We start from the raw sequence: 18,687 nt of genomic DNA, 5'->3' as shown, positions 1-18,687 counted from the left end.
ACACATATATATCAAAACTTAAAGCAGAAAAAGGTTAAATGACAATGTAAAAAACCCCTCAATCTTCAATGACAAAATGGGAAGAATCATAATGTGCTAAAAGGCTTGTCTGTGAAACACTGAATCGGAGGATGGATACTGCTGACACACCCCTGTGGATTTTCACCAAACACAAATTCTCTAGGTTTAGGTTTCAGAGTCCTGAACAGCATTTGATTTAACAGCCAAATGAAGAAATGGCTGGGGCAAGGTAGAGACAAGTCAGAAACTACAGCCTAGTACAGACTGTGGGCATGAAAGAGAAACAACGGCAACAGGGCACTCTCCCAGCCAAGGGAGTCGGCTCCAGGCAGAGCAGTGATGATACTGGGTTCTGATACAAAAAGCCTGGGACCTAAGAAGCATCACTATCAGCCACAATTATGTGGACACTGACAGGCAAAAGATGACCCAGGGCAATAAGAGAATATTTGAAGAAATTTGAATCTCAGCTTGAAATCACAGGAACTCACTGTCACCACCTACACATTGCAAGCCATCCCTACAGTATTTCCAGCAGTCCACAAATGAGTAGTAATCGAAAAAGACCAGTGGGAGAACCCAATCGCATGTTCAAAGCCATGGAATGGACTTGGAGACATGAAGCATAGCGAAAGTGAGACATTTAATGTCGGTCTTGCAAGATCAGGTGTCTGGCATGCAGGCATACCCACAGCGGTTACAACAAGCAAATTATTCCCAAACACGCAGGTCCCTTCTCACCAGTTCCTCGTTGGCTAAGTACTATGGGCTGTACTGGGAAACTCAGCAGTGGCCACAGGTCTGGAAAAGGTCAGTTTTCATTCCACTCTCAAAGAAAAGCAATGCCAAAGAATGCACAAACTACCGCACAATTGCACTCATCTCACATGCTAGCAAAGTAATGCTCAAAATTCTCCAAGCCAGGCTTCAGTAGTACGTGAACTGGAAACTTCCAGATGTACAAGCTAGATTCAGAAAAGGCAGAAGAACAAGAGATCAAACTGCCAATAGCCACTGGATCATCAAAAAAGCAAGAAAACACCAAAAAACATCTACTTTTGCTTTATTGACTCTGCCAAAGCCTTTGACTGTGTGGATCACAATAAACTGTGGAAAATTCTGAAAGAGATGGGAATACCAGACCACCTGATCTGCCTCCTGAGAAATCTGTATGCAGGTCAGGAAGCAACAGTTAGAACTGGACATGGAACAACAGACTGGTTCCAAATCGGGAAAGGAGTACATCAAGGCTGTATATTGTCACCCCGCTTATTTAACTTATGTGCAGAGTACATCATGCAAAATGTTGGGTTAGATGAAGCACAAGCTGGAATCAAGATTGCCAGGAGAAATATCAATAACCTCAGATATGCACATGACACCACGCTTATGGCAAAAAGCGAAGACGAACTAAAGAGCCTCTTGATGAAAGTGAAAGAGGAGTGAAAACGTTGGCTTAAAGCTCAACATTCAGAAAACGAAGATCATGGCATCCGGTCCCATCACTTCATGGGAAATAGATGGGGAAACAGTGTCAGACTTTATTTTTTTGGGCTCCAAAATCACTGCAGACGGTGATTGCAGCCATGAAATTAAAAGACGTTTGCTCTTTGGAAGAAAAGTAATGACCAACCTAGATAGAATATTGAAAAGCAGACATTACTTTCCCAACAAACGTTTGTCTAGTCAAAGCTATGGTTTTTCCAGTAATCGTGTATGGATGTGAGAGTTGGACTATAAAGAAATCTGAGTGCCGAAGAGTTGATGCTTTTGAACTGTGGTGTTGGAGAAGACTCTTGAGAGTTCTTTGGACTGCAAGGAGACCCAATCAGTCCATCCTAAAGGAAATCAGTCCTGAATATTCATTGGAAGGACTGATGCTGAAGCTGAAACTCCAATACTTTGGCCACCTGATGTGAAGAGCTGAGTCCTTTGAAAAGACCCTGATGCTGGGAAAGACTGAGGGCAGGAGAAGAAGGGGACAACAAAGGATGAGATGGTTGGATGGCATCACCGACTCGATGGACATGAGTTTGAGTAAGCTCCAGGAGTTGGTGAAGGACAGGGAGGCCTGGTGTGCTGCAGTCCATGGGGTGGCAAAGAATTGGACACAACTGAGCGACTGAACTGAACTGATGGGGTGTACAATCCTCCCGGACGTCACCTAAGCTTCATTATTTCCTTATAGGGTATCCTTCTTTCTCCCTTTCCAACTTATATCTACATTTCTTAACAAAGACTTTCTTGCTAGTTTATCCTGTCTGCTAACATCATATTTGCTTAGATAACCCTCCAGGTGCATGAACTGTCAAGTCTGCAAGCCTTTAGACAAGTTTAGAGCCCAGGCAATGGGTGGGGCCCTATCTTCATTAGGATCCAGTCTGATCTCCCTCCCCCATCCCTAACTTTATCTAAAGAGTTCAGGTCTCAATTTTATCATGTTTGCATGTTTAGCTGTTAGTGATTTTCCACTCAAGAGTTTTTCTCTTGAAAATGGACCACTTCAAGTTTCTATTTCTTACAACCAGCATGTGATCTGAATACAGATACTACTAAAAGGAGAGAAAAAAAGGGAAAAAGAACAGATCAAGACATGTCTACTCTACACTAGGTCATGTTTCATACTTTACTTCATCACATTTTATGTTTATATTGAAGCAGCTTTGATAGTTCACCCTTCACACATGATGACAAGACTCCTCAGAATTGAAGAGATGATAGACTTTAAGGGTGAGAGTTCTCAGAGTGCGAGTTCACATTTTTAATCTTAATAAAAATTTGAATGTGAAATACCAGAGAATACCAGAGAAACCATTCCTAGAAGACGAAGGAATTAAACAAGTTGAAATGTTTGAGCCATACTGGGAACGGCAAATGGTTTAAGCATAGCCAATGGTAGCGTCTGGTGACAGAGCACAGAAAAGTGCGTCTGGGGTACAGGCAGGGTCACTGTGTGTGTGGGGGGGAGTTACATTCTGAACGGCTGGCATTTGCACGGAGCACGAAAATGTCTGTAATTTTAGATGGTCTCTTCAGTAGCAGGCAACCCACTCCAGTGTTCTTGCCTGGAGAATCCCAGGGACGGGGGAGCCTTGGTGGGCTGCTGTCTATGGAGTCGCACAGAGTCGGACACGACTGGAGCGATTCAGCAGCAGCAGCAGCAGCAGTGCATAGGAGTGAAGTGGAAGGGAGGAAACCTGGAAGGAGAGTGAAGGGAACCCCACTGATATAATAAAACCAACTGTCTAGGAACCGGGAGGGCAGGGAAGGCAGTGGCACTGAGGGAAGGCCAGCTGTGGCAGCCTCTCAGAGCGGGGAGAAGTCTACTCAGGACCCTGGCCTGTGGTGGTGCTCAGGGCACGGCAGGGGCTTCGGTCGCGGGGATGGTGATAAGGGCGGGGGCGGGGGGCCCAAGTGGCTCCCGAGGCCTGTGTCTGGCTGGGGCTGGGGTGCTGAGGGAGGCCTCCAGGGACGGCGTGCTCTGTCTTCCTCTCACCCTCACAGGTCCCTATGACAGCCCGCACTGAGGGCTCTCCAGAGAGAGTGCGGAGTTTCCTGTGCTGAGCATTTTAAGAGAAAGTGGCCAGTTATTTCTCTGTAAGGCTACTCATAGATCCACTGAAGAGTCTCTTCCAGCCTTATGATTCTAAGACAACTGCCCTTTTCAGAGTCATATAGGGATGCTTGGGGAATTAATGGGATATTTGTAAATCATCTTCATTTCCTTTAAAGTTTTTATTTACAATCCATTTACATACATTTAAATGCTGCTAGAAAAGCATATTTAAATTCAATTTCCTTTGAAATTGTCAAGGGAATGCAAAAAGGAGAATTTAAAAAGCACTTTAACAGAGGGAAAAAGTCTACTTGCCACAGGCATCACTGTCACTTCCTTGTCTAAACACACACACACACACACAGAACCAAGTAAAATGGTGGCAAATCATTTCCAACACTAACTTCATATCAAGATCAGTCGTGTCCAACTCTTTGCGACCCCATGGACTATAGTCTGCCAGGCTCCTCAGTCCATGAGATTTTCCAGGCAAGAATACTGGAGTGGGTGCATTTTCTTCTCCATGGGAACTTCCCAACCCAGGCATCGAAGTCAGGTCTCCTGCATTGCGGGCAGACTCTTTACCCTTTGGGCCACAAGGGAATCCCACATACGAAGACCAATTCTTTATTATTCCTGGTAAGCTTCTATATCATTGAAAAACCATATAGATGTTGGTTATATGGCAAGTTCATTTTGAGAACACTGAATTCATGATGTGTACATCAGTCATGCACAAAAACTCAGTCTTCTGCAGTATGTAAAATTTAAAAAAGACTGTAGCAAGTAAAAATAAAACCTAATTTTTTTTTTAAACCTAAGTTTTAAAGATGATTAAAAGTGTGATACCACATGAAGATGTAATATCCAATATTTGGATTGTGATACCAATTACTTGAAAAAATATGATCTAGAGACAAATGAGACTGTTGCAGGGAAGAAGTCAATTCTGACTCCATGTTGAAATTTTTGTTTGACTTGCTTTTCCTTGCTCTTAATAGTACTTACTGGCTTGCCTTGGGGACCCTGCCTTCTGCTTGACTATAAACTAAAGTCCCTTCAATAAGCTCCTAGAGAGATAATATGTCCCTACCCACCTGTGAATAGAAGAGATTAACACAGCACTTCCAAAGGCTGGACATTCCCTTGGAGATGTTTTGCAAGACTGAAGACCCTTTCACTTAACTTCCCCACTGCCCCTCCCTCTCTCCTTTCAATTTTAGTTCCTCATTGCTTCTTTCTCTCTGATCTATAAAAGAACCTGGCATCCAGACCCTGTTAAGATGGTTATTTCGAGGCACTAGCTTGCCATCTTCTCAGTCAGCTGGCTCCCCGATTAAAGTCTCTTCCTGGCCTCAACTCCTTGAGCAGCAAGTAGAGCAAGCTTGGACCCAGTAACAACATTATGGGTAGAAATAATAATAACCACTAAGGTTAGATAGCATCAATAACTCAGTTCAGTTTAGTCGCTCAGTTGTGTCCGACTTTTTGTGACCCCATGAATCGTAGCACGCCAGGCCTCCCTGTTCATCACCAACTCCTGGAGTTCACTCAGACTCACGTCCATCGAGTCAGTGATGCCATCCAGCCATCTCATCCTCTGTCGTCCCCTTCTCCTCCCGCCCCCAATGCCTCCCAGCATCAGAGTCTTTTCCAATGAGTCAACTCTTCGCATGAGGTGGACAAAGTACTGGAGTTTCAGCCTCAGCATCATTCCTTCCAAAGAAATCCCAGGGCTGATCTCCTTCAGAATAGACTGGTTGGATCTCCTTGCAGTCTAAGGGACTCTCAAGAGTCTTCTCCAACACCACAGTTCAAAAGCATCAATTCTTCGGCGCTCAGCTTTCTTCACAGTCCAACTCTCACATCCATACATGACCACAGGAAAAACCATAGCCTTGACTAGATGGACCTTTGATGGCACAGTAATGTCTCTGCTTTTCGATATGCTATCTATGTTGGTCATAACTTTTCTTCCAAGGAGGAAGCGTCTTTTCATTTCATGGCTGCAGTCACCATCTGCAGTGATTTTGGAGCCCCCAGAAATAAAGTCTGACACTGTTTCCACACCTATTTGCCATGAAGTGATGGGACCAGATGCAATGATCTTTGTTTTCTGAATGTTGAGTTTTAAGACAACTTTTTCACTCTCCTCTTTCACCTTCATCAAGAGCCTTTTTAGTTCCTCTTCACTTTCTGCCATAAGGGTGGTATCATCTACATCTCTGAGGTTATTGATATTTCTCTTGGCAATCTTGATTCCAGTATGTGCTTCTTCCAGCCCAGCGTTTCTCATGATGTACTCTGCATATAAGTTAAAGAAGCAGGGTGACAATATACAGCCTTGACGTACTCCTTTTCCCATTTGGAACCAGTCTGTTGTTCCATGTCCAGTTCTAACTGTTGCTTCCTGACCTGCATACAGGTTTCTCAAGAGGCAGGTCAGGTGGTCTGGTATTCCCATCTCTTTCAGAATTTTCCACAGTTTATTGTGATCCACACAGTCAAAGGTTTTGGCATAGTCAATAAAGCAGAAATAGATGGTTTTCTGGAACTCTTGCTTTTTTGATGATCTAGCAGATGTTGGCAATTTGGTCTCTGGTTCCTCTGCCTTTTCGAAAACCAGCTTGAACATCTGGAAGTTCACAGTTCACGTATTGCTGAAGCCTGGCTTGGAGAATTCTGAGCATTACTTTACTGGCGTGTGAGATGAGTGCAATTGTGTGGTAGCTTGAGCATTCTTTGGCATTGCTTTTCTTTGGGACTGGAATGAAAACTGACCTTTTCCAGTCCTGTGGCCACTGCTGAGTTTTCCAAATTTGCTGGCATATTGAGTGCAGCACTTTCACAGCATCATCTTTCAGGATTTGAAAGAGCTCAACCGGAATTCCATCACCTCCACTAGCTTTGTTCATAGTGATGCTTTGTAAGGCCCACTTGCCTTCACATTCCAGGATGTCTGGCTCACACTCCAGGATGTCTGGAGTGATCACACCATTGTGATTATCTGGGTCGTGAAGATCTTTTTTGTACAGTTCTTCTGTGTATTCTTGCCACCTCTTCTTAATATGTTCTGCTTCTGTTAGGTCCATACCATTTCTGTCCTTTATTGAGCCCATCTTTGCATGAAATGTTCCCTTGGTATCTCTAATTTTCTTGAAGAGATCTCTAGTCTTTCCCATTCTGTTGTTTTCCTCAATTTCTTTGCATTGATTGCTGAGGAAGGCTTTCTTATCTCTTCTTGCTATTCTTTGGAACTCTGCATTCAGATGCTTATATCTTTCCTTTTCTCCTTTGCTTTTTGCTTCTCTTCTTTTCACAGCTGGATATGAATCTAAGCAAACTCTGGGAGACAGTGCAGGACAGGGAAGCCCTGCATGCTGCAGTCCATGGGGTCGCAAACAGTCATACACAAACTAGCAACTGACCACGACCACCGCCAGGACCACTTATACACATTTGCTGGGCACTCTACTAGGTATTAGGGAGTGGGAGATGGAGACAATGACCCCCGCCATCTAGGAGTTCATATTCCAGTAAGAATGACAGTAAGCTTACCAGGTGGAAGGCGGGCAGAATGCACTACAGCAGCACAGAGCCGCAGGGACTTTTTCTTTGACCAGGAGTGGGAAGGAATGTAGGCCTGGAAGCTGACATCAAAGGGAGCTTTGAAACCTGCCTGATGAGGGAGAAGACTCTCAGGGAGTGAGATGTGGAGCCACTAAAGCACTTTACTTCGGGACGGAGAGTCAGTCTAAGGACAACTTATAAAACTCGGGCCTTTCTGGTCCAGAAAGGTTTCTTGTTGTAGTTGCTTTCATAAGACCTAACAACTTTAGCCTGCCTGGAAGGAAGTTATTTTAAAACTTAAGGTACTTTTTTGTCTTTCCTTTTCCTCTGGTTTTAACACACAGCCTGAGGTTTGTCAGCATGTTTAACAAGAACGAAGCAAGAGAATCAAAAAAGCAACTGAAACAGAAAGAGACAGGACCAAAACCCAACATGGCAGGGCCAGTGCCATCTCAAGTGTGATTACTGTTTAACCTAAGGGTTAGCTATTTATAAGAACAGAATGCCAGAGGTTTTAGGAATTTTTCTGGTATATCTGAAAAGTGATCCTTCCAATACTAGGGGAGAACTTGGAAATGGTATTTCAGACAAGCAGTTCAAGGGTGTTGAGTTCTCTTAAAATTTGAGTGGGAAAAGAGAAGAAACAGACTCACTAATGGCTGGCATGGCAGGAAACTCAGCATGGGGCTGGTACCGCTAAGTGAGCTCTCTAAGACGGAGGCCAGAGCCACTGAGGAAGTGGAGGTCACGCATGTCCCAGCCTGGATGGAACCTGACCTTCTGTTATCATCCCAACTCAGAACACTAGCCAGAAAGTGAAAATACTTATCAAACTCTTACAAAATCAACTTGGGACAGACATTCCTCAAGGATAAACATTTCCTTTCTTGTGTCAGAATACAGCCTCATGGTTTTGCTTTATAAATTAAATTCTTTCTCTTCCCTGAATTTGTATCTCCCAAATTATAATTCTTAAAACTCTTCTTTTATTTGCTTCCTTACATGTTTTCTTTTCTTTTCTTTTTTGATGACACTAGTGTGTGCAACAGACAATTTTTGCTCAACTGAGAAATGCCTGCAAGCCAGTGGTTACCAGTTCCCAAGTGTGTGTAATATTATAAGGCAAACTGAGGTTGTACCTACACATAAACATAGGTTAAGTTGTCCCTCATTATAATTCCATGCCCCAGAAGCCCAGACTTTGTTGAAACAGTGACTTGCCATAAGCCAGAGAACTGGAGGCTAGACCTAGAGCTATCCTTCTCAGCTCTAGGTGAACTGTCACCAGCAAACTGACTAAAAATGAATGCATACAATCAATGTACACTTCAGGGTTTCCTAAAAATTATTTTTTAAACAAAGACATTTTCTAATTAAATTTCAGCCAATTATGTCTGCTCTGTTTGTTTGGCAATTTCGCTAATGCTGAAAGTATGTTTCAAACTAGTCTAAGTAAATAGTCTGGAAGGATATGGATTAAAAATGAATCTTTCCAATCTACTGGTTCATGCAGTCCCAATTATTTTTTTTTTTTTTGCACTCTGGGGTGTTCTTTTATAACAACATTTTACACCTTTAAACCAGCAATTGTGTCCATGTTCTATATATTGCTTACATTTTATTTCTAGTTAATAAGATTTACATTAAGAATCCTCCTGCAATGCAGGAGACCCAGGTTCAATCTCTAGGTGGGGAAGATCTGCTTGAGAAGGAAACGGCAACCCACTCCAGGATTCTTACCTGGGAAATCCCATAGACAGAGGAGTCTGGTGGGCTACAGTCCATGGGGTCACAAAGAGTCGGATAGAACTTAATGACTAAACCACACCACCACCTGTGTTTTTTTTTTTTTTAAATCCACTACGTATTTAACACCATTTTTATGTACATATCTTTAACAGTCAAATATTTGAAATACTTTCATTTTAGAGAAAAAGAAACAGCAAAAAAGAACAAAAAATAAAAATATGAGCCAGTTAGTTGTATTCCTGGAACCTTGTTTTCACATTGAAACCAGACATCAAAAAGTGAAGAATATCACCCTCAGATCACTGTTTCCAAAATGTTCTTTCTCCCACTAGGGATATCTTAGGGACACAATAATCATCTTAGAACTCTGTTTAAAAACAGTTCCTGAGAACCTACCCCAGAAGCTCTACTTCAGTAGTTCTGGAATGAGGCTTCCCAGTGTTTCTGACACATAGCAAGAAGGTTTGGAATTACCAACAGAGTTGTTCATTATGTATAATTTATAATTTAGAGAGTGATAGTTCCTGGCTTTTGACTAATAATTTTCATGTAATGACAAGGAGAAAAATGAATCGAAGTTTTAAAAATTAAAAACTTGAACTATCATCCAAAGTTATAAACATTAATTCTTAACTAGTTTTCTTAGGAGCAAATTGTTTAATGCTGGGCACAATGAAAAAGAAGGCTAAACTATGAATAAGACATGGTTGACTAAAAATAATTGAGAAATAACTGTAAAAATGAACTAAACTGCAAACCTCAAAACTGCTAAAAAATATCTAACAGGTTGCCAAGGTGACCCACGTTACCAACTACCACTATATGAAAAAAAAACCACCACTGTTTTTCAGGACTATCAGTGAGCTGTACGTACTTAGGAAGGGCTTGAGTGTGGCACAGGTCACAAGGAACTGAATCTTCTAATAAAGAGCCATATGAGGTACAGATTTTACAGTCAGATTTTTAAGGCAGGCTTCCTCCATCTATGTATTGCGAGAATGGCTCATCAATCTTCCACGGAGAATTACAGTGGGACATAAGCTTCTTCAAGCTTCCTTGACTTAAAAGGAGGGACAAGGAGAGAGTGTTTGAATGGGGGTTAACAAAGAATTTTAAAATTTAGGTCGCTCACTCCCTCATTTTCCCACCAGAGTGGTTCTTCTAAGCCATCAGGTCCCGCCTTCATTGCTGATGGAGTGGAGGGCACCTAACGGGGCGTGCTCATGTGCCTCTCCTAGGTTTCCTGACACACGCCCCAGGAGGCGTCTCTTCTCAAGAGGACAACTGTCTCGGATATGAATGATCCATCATGTCAGGAAGAGAGTATCCCACCACCCACACCGGACTGAGGCAGGAGAAGCAGCTTGGGCCCCGGACTCCTCCTTCCACGGTCAACTCCTGCTTCCCAGATGGAGCTTGTTGAAAGACTCACTCCTACCAAGCAACCTAATTCTAAATGCCTGCGGGCTGTCACCTTCCCTGGAAGTTGTTTGGGAATGCTTCAGTTTGTTTGGCCCAAGTGAGCCAGGTGCTGGCATGTTACATCATTCAGAGCAAAGTCCTACAGATCACCCAACAGGACAAGCTGGGCTGTGGGTTTCCCCAGTGGTCAGCTCTGGACACAAGCAGCAATGGTCTATTTCTGCCCCTGGAAGAAAGCTGTAGGTATCTCAAAGAGCTGGCTTTTTGGATGAGGCTTAATTTCTATGATGTGAGAGCATTACTCATCCCATAATCAGATTTTAGTCTTTTCATCTCTAGCTATTAAGGAAAAGACCCTTGGTTGACTGAGGATGGATGGTCTACTCTGATTTCTTCAGAGGGCTACTGAGGACTGATCATGATGGAAATCTATCTGGCCAGTCATCATCCAGTCCACTGCTAAATGGTGTGTTGACAAAAATTCTCTCTGTGCAGGCTGGTGGTAAGGTTAGACTCCAATCATTCTTGGAACTCTATGGGAGACCTAATCATTTAAGGGGGGCCAGAAGCCATGCTCGGAGAAGGCAATGGCAACCCATTCCAGTACTCTTGCCTGGAAAATCCCATGGACGGAGGAACCTGATAGATAGGCTACAGACCATGGGGTTGTGAAGAGTCGGACACGACTCAGAGACTTCACTTTCACTTTTCACTTTCACACATTGGAGAAGGCAATGGCAACCCACTCCAGTGTTCTTGCCTGGAGAATCCCAGGGACGGCGGAGTCTAGTGGGCTGCCGTCTATGGGGTCACACAGAGTTGGACATGATTGAAGCGACTTAGCCCCAGCATTAGCAGCAGCAGCAGAAGTCATGCTTGGTGGTAAATTTAACAATAACTTGATTTTTGTAGGCTGAGGAATTAAAGGCATTAATAAATAAATAAGCTCTTTTTTTCATTTATTATACTGAGAACGTAGTGTTTTAGAAGTACAACCAAATATTTTAATGTTGAAGATTTAGTAAAAATAATCTTCAAAATAACTCCAAAAAAGTTTATTAAGGAATATCTGTAATATCTTGTATATGAAGTTCACAAGTAAGGTATAGATAATACTCAAAAATAGTGTTTATTATATAGTTTACAGATATTTTCTTCTCTTAATTAAAAATTATGAAAAGAAGAAAACTGTGTATCTTAGAAAATTTCAACAAATTTCAAATCGTCTCTTCTTGGAATTTATGGGCTGAATATCTATTTTAAACAATGGAATGGGACTAATTTGTTTAGTGTCTGAAGCACACAAATGACTTATTATGATCACTATCATCAGAAACCAGTTTCTTTCAGTACACTGAATGATATTCTGGTAGTTGCCTCCCTGTAAAGAGCAAGAAAAGCGATAAAAATATTAAATATACATGCAGTTCTTTTAAGAAAAAAAAAAAAAAAAACACACTGACTTGAAAGACTTCTTTCCCTACACCCCAGTAAAAAGAGGAATCTGTGGTTATGATGCACTATCCTTATAGCTAATTTGACCATCTCAATACAAACAAAAAAACTATGATGAATAGTTTTGTATAACAAGCCTATGATATCAGTTTCTCTACTTTTTAAGGACATTTCAGCCAGGATGTACCTTCAGTCTATTAATATAGAGGCACATATATTAAGAGGCAGATACATTAAATTTATACCTTATAAAAACTACCTTGAAATTTATTAGTATGCTTACACAGAAGCTAGTTTTTAAAAGTCTCATGAACTTGACCAATCTTTATGGGTCAGTACACTTCTAGAGGGAAAATGTAATGTAACAGTATAATTGTGCCTCACATGTTTTCTCTTACCATTATTTTTTTTCTTACCCAAGTACCTATAGCAATTAGACCTTACAATGAATTATGAGCTAGGTTAATAGTATTTTCTTGAATTAAAGTAGCATGATAGACCACATAATTGGTAGATATTACTTGGTCATTTATTTTTCAAAAGGAGTCTGTTCTCATTTATGTTGAGATGATTTTCAGTTTCAACTCATTTCTGGCAGCTAAATCATGAGTCTCTAAAAATAAGGGATTATAAAGAGAGGGGGGAGTTACCAATATTAACTGAATCTAATACCTATGTGAATTACAATTGGTTGGTTCCAACCAAATGAATCATTTTACCTTAGGCCACAGTAATGCAGTTTCGGATGGAAATGAAAGGAAGAACCACTGATCTGTCTCCCACAGCCTCTGGGCATTCCAGTACTGCTTTTAGCCTGGATAAACAGTTGTTATGATATGCCTACCTACCTCTGAGGGACTGATGTCAAATTAATCTCCATGTCATCAGCAACTTCTCAACAGGTTTCAAACAGCCTTCTCTTTCCCTCCCAGGCCCAGCTCAACAGTTGTCAGGCCGGAGCCACGCTGTGCTTCTGCCCACACAGCGGCACTGCCTGCACCGGCGGCTGCTCCAGTGATTTTTTAAGCAGAGCAGCCGGTTGCCTTCAGCAGTAATGCTTTTGGGGGCACTCCGTGCTGTTCACCCAGAATCTCTGGCTGCTCTACAACTGTGCTAGTTAAGGGATCGACAGAAGGAACAACAAATGGCTACAATTAGCATTCGCCCTGCTCCCGCAAAAGAATTTCATTGCTATGGCAACGGGAGTTGCCCAGACAACACAGGGCTTTGGCTGAGAACAGTGCACCACATTACACCAAGTACAGATCCAAACAGCCAGAGATCAGGCTCTCGCTTCACAGCACAAAGATCTCTGCCGCCGTCATATTTAAGTGTAATTAATAAGAGCTGATTTCTTAATTTTGGAAGCCAAGGTTCTGGATGCAAATAGCCTGAAACAAAAACCCATTATTGATACATTCTTTGAAAACTCCGGTAAAATAATTAGTGATCACATTAGATGCCTCTTAACTTGGTTTTTCTATTTCCTATTTTAAGAGGCAGCTGTTACTTATATTGCTGCAACAATATACAAACCCATTTTTTCCGCAATCAGTTGCTATATCAGAAATATATACAACCTTTGAAAAATTAACATTGAGCTTCCGTACACCTGGATATTCAACCAAGCCCTAGGTGTTTGCAATTTTATGGAGGAAGGAGCAACAACATCTAAGCAATTTTTATGTGAAGCTAAAATTGTGTAGCTATAGAAAACCATTTAAAATCAAACAGAAGGCTATTTATCACTGCTTTTAAAAGTAAATTTTGAAAGCAGAAAACTGGAAATATCTTGCAATGGGTTTGGTAGTAATACAAGTTAAATGGAAAAATTAATCTAAATGACATAGAAATAAGCTACCTTGGCTACCACTAAATGGCTCTGCAGGCGAGCTACATAATTGGATCAGTGCCACTCACAGTCATGTAAACCACTCTTCGGATCTGATCCAAGAGCACTTAACGAGCCAGGAAGGGCAGGATGTGCAGGCAGCATGGGACAGTGAGGCCTAGTTGCTAGAATTTGGCAGAGGACAATCTTCCTTTCATCTTTGCTAAAATTTTCAAAACTCAAATATTTCCCCCTCTCAACCAACACTCCTGTCAGCATGGAACCAGCTATTATCATCAATAATAACAGTTAACTTTTAATGAGTACACAGCGTTGTGCATGGCTTGTTAAATTCAGTTTTCACAGTCATCCTATAAGGTGGGCATAAATTCTCCTCACTGGCATTAGATGAAACCAAGGTGCAAAGAGACTCAGTAACTGCCAGCATATAAGCAGTAAAGCTGAAATTCAAAACCAAGTCTATAACATTCTCTTTACCTCAACTGTGTTGTGCTATACAACTATTATTAGTAATTCAGTAATTCTAAAACTTCAGTTTCCTTTTCCCACAACAGTAAGCACAAATTCTAAAATGGAAAAAGTCTAACTGAAAACAAAATTAGTGGTACGTACAGTAAGCATAATGATATTCAATTTACTCAGACTGCTTAAATTATTATCTGGGGATGTGGTGAAGTTGGCGTAAAGAGAGAGAAATGAACTCTCACTGAGCACACTGGCTATGGGTTTTGGTATAAGATGTCTGAACACATACATAATAAACAAGCTGATCAGAAATTATATCCCTTTACTAAAGCACACATTTATTTTCATTTTATAAAGGATTTAAAAAAGTAAACTCTTTATTAGTAGTGAAAGTGAAAGTGTTGGTGACAGTTTGGACTTTATCTTCTGTACGTGGGATTCTCCAGGCAAGAATACTAGAGTGGATCGCAATTCCTGCTCCAGGGGATCTTCACAATACAGGGATTGAACCTAGGTCTCCTGCACTGTGAGCAGATTATTTACTGTCTGAACCACCATGGAAGTCCTTATTAGTAGTAAGAAGCTGTTATTCGTTATTAGTAGTAAGTATGAAAAGTAAGAATATTTTATTGTCTGCTAGAAATAATCCTATCAGCTTCAAAATGGTATCTCCAGAGTTCAGACTGTACTGTAATACTATTGTATTACTTAGTTTTCAGTTAAGGACAACCAAACCAGGTCAAGAACAAGAACAAATAATCTTAGAGTTAAAAAAATTATTTATATATGCACATAAATAAACCTAACTCACTCTAATTTCAGTTGAGTTCAGTTGCTCAGTCGTGTCCGACTCTTTGCGACCCCATGAATCACAGCATGCCAGGCCTCCCTGTCCATCACCAACTCCCGGAGTTCACTCAAATTCATATCTATCGAGTCAGTGATGCCATCCAGCCATCTCATTCTCTGTCCTCCCTTTCTCCTCCTGCCCCTAATCCCTCCCAGCATCAGGGTCTTTTCCAATGAGTCAACCCTTCGCACGAGGTGGCCAAAGTATTGGAGTTTCAGCTTTAGCATCAGTCCTTCCAATGAACACCCAGGACTGATCTCCTTTAAAATGGATTGGTTGGATCTTCTTGCAGTCCAAGAGACTCCCAAGAGTTTTCTCCAAAACCACAGTTTTGGAGAAACTTTTGAACTACAGTTCAAAAGCATCAATTCTTCAGCGCTCAGCTTTCTTCACAGTCCAACTCTCACATCCATAAATGACCACTGAAAAAACCATAGCCTTGACTAGACGGACCTTTGTTGGCAAATGTCTTGGCCTTTTACTATGCTATCTAGATTGGTCATAACTTTCCTTCCAAGGTGTATGCATCTTTTATTTTCATGGAGGCAATCACCATCTGCAGTATTTGGGAGCCCCCAAAAATAAAGTCTGACACTGTTTCCACTGTTTCCCCATCTATTTGCCATAAAGTGATGGGACCAGATGGCATGATCTTAGTTTTCTGAATGTTGAGCTTTAAGCCAACTTTTCACTCTCCTCTTTCACCTTCATCAACAGGCTTTTTAGTTCCTCTTCACTTTCTGCCATAAGGGTGGTGTCATCTGCATATCTGAGGTTATTGATATTTCTCCCAGCAATCTTGATTCCAGCTTGTGTTTCTTCCAGCCCAGCGTTTCTCATGATGTACTCTGCATATAAGTTAAATAAGCAGGGTGACAATATACAGCCTTGACGTACTCCTTTTGCTATTTGGAACCAGTCTATTGTTCCATGTCCAGTTCTAACTGTTGCTTCCTGACCTGCATACAAATTTCTCAAGAGGCAGATCAGGTGGTCTGGTATGCCCATCTCTTTCAGAATTGTCCACAGTTTATTGTGATCCACCCAGTCAAAGGTTTGGCATAGTCAATAAAGCAGAAATAGATGGTTTTCGAGAACTCTCCTTGCATTTTCGATGATCCAGCAGATATTGGCAATTTGATCTCTGGCTCCTCTGCCTTTTCTAAAACCAGCTTGAACAACAGGAAGTTCACGGTTCACATATTGTTGAAACCTGGCTTGGAGAATTTTGAGCATTACTTTACTAGCATGTGAGATGAGTGCAATTGTGCGGTAGTTTGAGCATGCTTTGGCATTGCCTTTCTTTGGGATTGGAAAGCAAACTGACAGTTTCCAGTCCTGTGGCCACTGCTGAGTTTTCCAAATTTGCTGGCATATTGAGTGCAGCACTTTAACAGCATCATCTTCCAGGATTTGAAAGAGCTCAACCGGAATTCCATCACCTCCACTAGCTTTGTTCATAGTGATGCTTTGTAAGGCCCACTTGCCTTCACATTCCAGGATGTCTGGCTCTAGGTGAGTGATGACACCATCATGATTATCCTGGTCGTGAAGATCTTTTTGGTATACATCTCCTGTGTATTCTTGCCACCTCTTCTTAATATCTTCTGCTTCTGTTAGGTCCATACCATTTTGTCCTTTATCGAGCCTATCTTTGCATGAAACGTTCCCTTGGCATCTCTGATTTTCTTGTAGAGATCTCTAGTCTTTCCCATTCTGTTGTTTTCCTGGATTTCTTTGCATTGATTGCTGAGGAAGGCTCTCTTGTGGCTCCCTGCTATTCTTTGGAACTGTGCATTCAGATGCTTATATCTTTCCTTTTCTCCTTTGCTTTTGATTTCTCTTCTTTTCACAGCTATTTGTAAGGCCTCCCCAGACAGCCATTTTGCTTTTTTGCATTTCTTTTCCATGGGGATGGTCTTGATCCCTGTTTCCTGTACAATGTCACGAACCTCCATCCATAGTTCATCAGGCACTCTATCTATCAGATCTAGTCCCTTAAATCTATTTCTCACTTCCACTGTATAATCATAAGGGATTTGATTTAGGTCATACCTGAATGGTCTAGTGGTTTTTCCTACTTTCTTCAATTTAGTCTGAATTTGGCAGTAAGGAGTTCATGATCTGAGCCACAGTCAGCTCCTGGTCTTGTTTTTGTTGACTGTATAGAGCTTCTCCATCTTTGGCTGCAAAGAATATAATCAATCTGATTTTGGTGTTGACCATCTGGTGATGTCCATGTGTAGAGTCTTCTCTTGTGTTGTTGGAAGAGGGTGTTTGCTATGACCAGTATGTTCTCTTGGCAAAACTCTATTAGCCTTTGCCCTGCTTCATTCTATATTCCAAGGCCAAATTTGCCTGTTATTCCAGGTGTTTCTTGACTTCCTACTTTTGCATTCCAGTCCCCTATAATAAAAAGGACATTTTTTGGGGGGTGTTAGTTCTAAAAGGTCTTGTAGGTCTGCATAGAATTGTTTAGGTTCAGCTTCTTCAGTGTTACTGGTTGGGGCATAGGCTTGGATTACCGTGATATTGAATGGTTTGCCTTGGAAACGAACAGAGATCTTTCTGTTGTTTTTGAGATTGCCTCCAAGTACTGCATTTTGTTGACCATGATGGCTCCTCCATTTCTTCTAAGGGATTCCTGCCCACAATAGTAGATATAATGGTCATCTGAGTTAAATTCACCCATTCCAGTCCATTTGAGTTCGCTGATTCCTAGAATGTCGATGTTCACTCTTGCCATCTCTTGTTTGACCACTTCCAATTTGCCTTGATTCATGGACCTAACATTCCAGGTTCCTATGCAATACTGCTCTTCACAGCATCGGACCTTGCTTCTATTACCAGTCACATCCACAACTGCGCATTGTTTCTGCTTTGGCTCCATCCCTTCATTCTTTCTGGAGTTATTTCTTCACCGATCTCCAGTAGCATATTGGGCACCTACCGACCTGGGGAGTTCATCTTTCAATATCCTATCAATTTGCCTTTTCATACTGTTCATGGGGTTCTCAAGGCAAGAATACTGAAGTGGTTTGCCATTCCCTTCTCCCGTGGACCACATTCTGTCAGACCTCTCCGCCATGACCCGCCCGTCTTGGGTAGCCCCACACGGCATGGCTTAGTTTCACTGAGTTAGACAAGGCTGTGGTCCGTGAGATCAGATTGACTAGTTTTCTGTGATTATGGTTTCAATGTGTCTGCCCTCTGATTCCCTCTCACAACACCTACCGTCTTACTTGGGTTTCTCTTACCTTGGATGTGGGATATCTCTTCACGGCTGCTCCAGTAAAGCACAGCTGCTGCTCCTTATCTTGGACAAGGGGTATCTCCTCACGGCCACCCCTCCTGATCTTGAACGTGGATCTAATTTCAGTCTAATTTAGTCCAACCTAACTGTAAAGGACCACGACCTACGTGCCAGGACCAGGAGAAAGGAGCAAAGACCGCACACAAGTCTGACCCAGACTTCCTATGAGTGTCCAGGAGTCTCCGGAGGAGGCGTGGGTTGACAGTGGCCTGCTGCAGGGTTGGGGTACTAAATACAACAGTGCACACACAAGACCTTCTGAAGGAGGTCCCCATTATCTTCCTTACACCCACCATAGTTTGGTCACAGGTCAAAGATCAGGGAGGGAACACACCCTCTCCACCAGCAGAAAATTGGATTAAAAATTTACTGAGCACGGCCCCGCCCACCAGAACAAGACCTAGTTTCCCTCTCAGTCAGTCACTCCCGTCAGG

At 41.9% G+C, this 18,687-nt stretch overlaps 1 protein-coding gene and 1 long non-coding RNA gene across 2 annotated transcripts in view; both read right to left on the bottom strand.

Moving 5' to 3' along the window:
• DIAPH3 (diaphanous related formin 3) overlaps positions 1-18,687 on the bottom strand; it is a 563,614-nt gene that overhangs the window by 96,144 nt on the left and 448,783 nt on the right.
• Positions 8,667-18,533, bottom strand: LOC132346731 (uncharacterized). The gene is made up of 2 exons (XR_009496646.1): positions 12,622-18,533; positions 8,667-11,699 (listed from the first exon to the last, which is right to left on the bottom strand). It is a non-coding gene; the product is annotated as an uncharacterized lncRNA (long non-coding RNA).

The sequence above is a fragment of the Bos taurus genome, chromosome 12, assembly GCF_002263795.3.
Source record: "Bos taurus isolate L1 Dominette 01449 registration number 42190680 breed Hereford chromosome 12, ARS-UCD2.0, whole genome shotgun sequence".
Classification (NCBI taxonomy): Eukaryota; Metazoa; Chordata; class Mammalia; order Artiodactyla; family Bovidae; genus Bos; species Bos taurus.
This window is presented reverse-complemented; position numbering and strand designations above follow the sequence as displayed.